General features: G+C 42.2%; 1 long non-coding RNA gene and 1 pseudogene across 1 annotated transcript in view; both read left to right on the top strand.

Annotated features, from left to right (window-relative positions):
- Positions 1-2,202, top strand: part of LOC125617215 — a 21,668-nt gene extending 19,466 nt beyond the window's left edge. The window contains exon 4 of the long non-coding RNA XR_007348134.1: positions 2,012-2,202. This is a non-coding gene — a long non-coding RNA (uncharacterized LOC125617215). The remainder of the gene's footprint in view (positions 1-2,011) is intronic.
- Positions 7-1,484, top strand: LOC107137026 (annotated as a pseudogene).
- Positions 2,203-5,618: the final 3,416 nt, after the last annotated feature.

The raw sequence follows: 5,618 nt of genomic DNA, 5'->3' as shown, positions 1-5,618 counted from the left end.
CTACTCCCCGGCGGGGTGGCGGCGGCCGGGCCCCCTCGGCAGCAAGAGCAGGAGCCCGCCTCTAGGATGAAGTCCAAGCCCAACCAGACGCGGACCCACGACCGCGAGGGCTTCGAGAAGCGGGCGGCGGCCTGTGCTTCCGCAGCGAGCAGGAGGGCGAGGTGCTGTTGGTGAGTAGCAGTCGGTACCCAGACCCGTGGATTGTCCCAGGAGGAGGAATGGAGCCTGAGGTGGAGCCCGGGGGCTGCCGTGAGGGAAGTTTAGGAGGAGGCAGGAGTCAAAGGATAACCAGGAAGATTCCTGGGTGTGTTTGAGCAGAACCGAGACCGAAAGCACAGAACCTGTGTTTATGTTCTTGCAGTCACTGATATATTAGAAGACTGGGAAGAGTCTGTTAATACAGGAAGGAGGAGAGAGTGGTTCAAAGTAGAAGATGCAATCAAAGTTCGCCAGTGTCATAAACCTGAACGTGCAGAGTATCTGGAAAAGCTAAAGCTGGGGTGCTTCCCAAGCCATGGAAACCCCACAGTACCTTCCCTTCCACATAATAATGCCTTGTCTGTGACCGCCGCTCAGACATCTAGTGTAAGATGAGAGTTTGGGAGGACCTCCCCGACCCTGTGTGATCTCTTGGGGAGAGGCTTCTTCACTTTCCTTGGCAAATATCCGAATGATGCTTGCAAACTGTCTGAATTTGCCTTGCAGGGATTTCAAACAATTTGCATGTTTTTCAGATGCTTTCAAATCTTCTTTAAAAAAGAAAAAAGTGTAAGATATTTTAATAAGCCAAGGACATGTGGAATTTTTTTTAGATGCCTTAACTGTGCCCCCTCATGTTATTTTTGTCATTTTTTTCACAGCATTTTTTTTAGGGTTTTTTGTTTTGTTTTGTTTTGATCTGTCCATTTGGCATCAGTCTTTTACAGATCAAATTACTTGTGGGTATGTTCCCCCTAAATTGTTTTCTCATTTGCAGCATTAATATAGTCAACATATCTTTCTGTGGTGGGAATTAATGGAAAATATTCGTAGTATTAAAGTAATCCATCCATTTCAGAACTTGTTTCATAGGATAAGAATTTAAAATCATAAATTGCACATTTGGACAGTCTCTGTATGGTCCTTAACTGTTCGGGCAAAGGACTTCAATTTGATATTTGGGAAATTTGTCAACTCTTCTCTAAATTTGCATAATTGGTATTATGTTGCTGTCAACCTGAAATGGCTATTTTCCCTAAAATTCAATAGTAATTTAACACAAAATATCACTCTAGTGAGTTGGTGACTTTTACGGAAATACTGTTAGCAAAATGCATGATGTAGTAAGTACATCTTATCATGAAGACAGTATTCACGGAATTCATTTAGTATGCTCAGTTGCCATTTCCCTTTGTCATTGATCTCTTATATAGAATATCTTGGAACCATATTTCCCTCAATGTAAATTGCCCTTAAAACATTTTCAGTTTTAATTTAGATTTACCCAAAACCACAGGATTGGAATCTCACCTTCAGGGCCAAGTCAGTGATGGCTGCACCACAGTGAAATACAAAGGCCACCTTGCTGTTCAGCTTCTGTGGGCTTAAGATTGTTAAGGCACCTTCAAATGTCTCATCTTTTTTAGGTTGTCAGTAATTACTGTTTGTCATAACTTTTGGGGCACTATAAACACACCGGAACTAAAAATTATTTCATCTTACCCTTTATACTCACTTTAAAAATCAGGCATCCTATCTAAAACAAATAAGTACCTGGATTGAAACTCCTGCACTTCCCCCAACAAGGTCAGAAATAAGGGGAGAGGAAAAAAAAAACATTGACTAATGTTGGGAGAGTGAAAAAAGATCACTTTTTCTATAGACATTATTAGCCTTTTGTAAATATTGTAACTGGTGAGTATAAAGTAGAAAAGGTATAGTTAAAATATTTGCTCTCTATGTAACTGCTAACCTTTAAAAATATAATTGCTGCTAAAAATAGAGCTCTTTTTGGTGCCATTTTAAAAATGAGATCTTGTGCTATTAAAGGCAGCTGAACTAAATATAAACACAGTTCACAAATTAATGCTGTCAATGGAAGGAGTAAAGTAGAAAAACTTAACCAGTGACATTTTATCCTAAATTATGTAGTATAATCAAATGTGATCATCAGAAGCTTTATATTTTTCCTTGTACAGAGGTTATATATTCTTAGTGTTTTTTTAAAAAGGAAACATTTTAAATCCCACAAATTTGTATCAATCACCAATGGACTAAGATTTTTTTTTCTCAGTAATCTCTGAAGTTTGTTTAAATTATACACTTAACACAGCAGACAAACTGGATTGTTTTTGTATATAAGACTGCTTCCACCTGAAATGCTGTCAAGAGTACTTGGGGGGTTTATCTTGTACATGATATTCTTAGAGGTAATAATGCATAAACTTATTTTATAAACTCTGGGACTATGTATTATGTAAAAAATGTACAGTATTAATGTCAACCATCTCTTAAAAGTTAGCCTATAAATATTGTTGTATAATTTTCTTTGGTCAGAAACATTTTGGTCTTAGTAGTGCCGTCAGGATTTTCTTCAGTGCCATTTAGCAAAACATCTGTCATTCACCTATGCAACTAGCAGAAATGTGTACAATACTACAAAGTACCTTACAGTTTCATTTTTAAAATTTTTAAAATTTCTTCACTGTTCTTATGGAACCTGATCTAGCAAAATTAGAGGAAAGCCCCAAGGAAATTTACTTGAGAAAAAGCCAACATTTCCAGGTTAAATAGTGGAATCTACTACTAAAGATAACCAGTAAAATGTCTACCATCTCAACCCCTCCAAAGTTTGCAAAGTGTTGAGGCTGTTTATTGTGCTTATTTGTGGGGTAGTTGAATGAAATTGGGCACTTAATTTTTCGGTTCCTTGTCCCTCATGAAAAAGCAGTTACTGTAAATTTGACTTGTACACAAAGTAGAATCTGCCCTGCATGTTGTTTTGTAAAGATGACATTTTTCCATCCAAGCACATGCTATCCAATTTCCTGTCTATCACACTATTGTATAAAGAGCAGCAAAAACTGGAGGAGGAAGTAACTGCTCTACACACTGAATTGCTCTGCATGGTCTTATTTGAGATAATTGGTGTAAGAATCTTGACTTTTTTTTTATATTTGGAAACATCAAATAAAAATGGAAACAATCGAAAAAAGGGGGGGGGCTGGGGTTGTGGCTAAGTGGTAAAATGCCTCTGGGTTCAATTTCCAGTATATATATATATGAGAGATACTGTCATCAAGGTGCTCCCCACGGAGATGAAGAAGACAAGGCAATTGGGGAAGCACATAAAACTACAGGCATATCTCAGGAGAAGAATTTTTTTTTTTTTATCTGGTAGAGAAGCTAGAGAAACTTTCTATGGTTATTGTCTCCCTGAGAACTCCCTGGGCCTTTCAGACATGGCGGCTAGAACTCCCCAGGCCTTTCAGATAAGGAGCCCCTAATGCAACATGGCGGCAGGCAAGTTGCCAGTGGGCGGATAACAAGTTGTTTTGAAAACCTTCTAATTGGCACTCCCATCTTCCATACTCATGGACAGTTCGTGCCCCCCATGAATCTTATGCAGGGCAGACATGCGTGCACCATAGGTGATGACCTGACCTTTATTATGATTGGCCCCGGGAGCTTCCTGGTTTAAGATAACTGACTCTCACTTTCTATATAAGCTACCACCAGCTTACAATAAAGTGCTTCATCTTTGTCACTGCTATCTGTGTGTGTGTTTTAATCTCCGACGACGAGCCTTGGCTTTTCATTGGTGCTGAAACCCGGGAGGGGAAATTCCTCATTCTGAGGACCCCCTCTCTCAAGGTTCGCCGTCCTCATTCACCTTTTTGAGCGCTGCTACATTCCACCCAACATCTGCTCTCCAATAGGTAACTCCTTCTGATCAACAATCAGTGAGTCCCCCTCCCCCTCTTTGGGAATCCATCGCCAAATGGCTATATGCAAAGGCTTTGGCTGTGAACGTCCAGCAAGACCCTTAAGGCTCATTTGGAGGAGAGAATGCACCCCACCACAACTTTCACAGTTACAGTGGACTCTCTGGATGCCATGCCCATTTCATGGTTGATGAGCTGTAAGGGACAGAAGAATAGGCACTCTCTGACTCTCTTTAAATTCTCCTTCTCCTCTCCTGGAAAAACTCTGACTTCAGGCGGCCTGTGACTCCCGGCCTTAAGGTCTCGCTGGAGACCTTAAGGTTGGGCTCTTGGGTGATGACTCATTTGCCCTCCCAGCCCCGACTCTCCCGAGTCTCTTTGGTTGAGTCCTCCTTTCGGGGATGCCTGTAGGAAACTCAACCAAATTCTGTTCCAGTCCAGGCCATTCACCTCATTTCTTCCTGCCAAGAGTCATTATGGGAGCCTCTTCTTCCCTCACCACTGATTCCCCACTCAAATGCCTCCTGGCAAATCTTAACCGGTTGTCCCTCACTCCTGACATCAAACCCAAACTCCTCATCAAATTCAGTTCACAAAATTGGCCATATTACCAATTAGACAACCAAAACCAACCCCCAGAGGGGTCTATAGATCCTCAAATTCTTTGTGACCTTTTTAACTTCTGCAAGCGCTCAAAAGGGTGGAAGGAGATCCCCCTAGGTGGAGGCCTTTTCCCTTCTTCGCTTCCACCCTGAACTATGCTTCTCCAATAGATCCTCACCCTCAGCCTTCTGCCCCAGACTCTCTGCTGTCACTCCCACCCCAGCACCTGATTTCTCCTCTCCAGTTACTAGATCAAAACCCCAAACCTCCGCTGGGTTCTCAGACCATTGCCCCCTTGCTGAGGTAGCAGGTACTGAGGTACCCTTCCACCCACTCACTCCTCTCTTCTCCTGTCAGTGCCCACACTGGGTCCCACCAGGTCCTCTTACCAGCTAACCCAAAGCTCAAACCAGCTGAGGAGAGCCCTCAGACCCCTATTCAAGATCTGGTGAAAATGGCCTTTAAAGTTGTTTTATCATCACTGAAAACAGGTTACTAAGAATTTAAAGTCCCTTACAGGCTTTTTGGGATACTCACTCCCATTTTTCCCTCTGCTCTACCTGTTCTACTGCTCAAGTTTCGTTGCTAGGAAAACCCCAAACCCCTTTCCCATTATTTTTTACACATCTCCTTCCTGATTCTCAGATCCACCAGAGCTGCTCTCAGCCCCACCTTCCCGTCTTCACCCTCCCTTCCAGGCCCACAGAAAAGTCTTAACTGACCTTCTCCAGAAATCTTCACCATGGCTGATTTTAGGACTTTCAGCAAAAGAATCCCTATAAAAGAGTTCAGTGTAGATAAACTTCCTCTTTTCGTGTTGCCCTGTTCTACTTGGCCACTGGCTGGAAAAATCAGCACTCCAAAAGCTAGACACCCCCTTACTAATTTTTCACAAAATATGTGAACAAGGCCTGTGGCCTTGAGCTGGGCTTCACAGTGATGGCTACATTTCTTAGATAAAGGAGTTACCAACTAGGCTCCATGGTAACAGCTGATAGGGGGAGGAAAGAAAGGGAACAAAAAGCTCTCCCCCTCCCAGGTGTCCTTGAAAAGTTAACTTGCACAGAACAGAAAAAAAAACAAAACCCTGCT

This window comes from Marmota marmota, unplaced genomic scaffold, assembly GCF_001458135.2.
Source record: "Marmota marmota marmota unplaced genomic scaffold, marMar, whole genome shotgun sequence".
In the NCBI taxonomy this organism is placed as follows: Eukaryota; Metazoa; Chordata; class Mammalia; order Rodentia; family Sciuridae; genus Marmota; species Marmota marmota.
The sequence above is the reverse complement of the archived record's forward strand: the minus strand, read 5'-3'. Positions and strand labels throughout refer to the sequence as shown.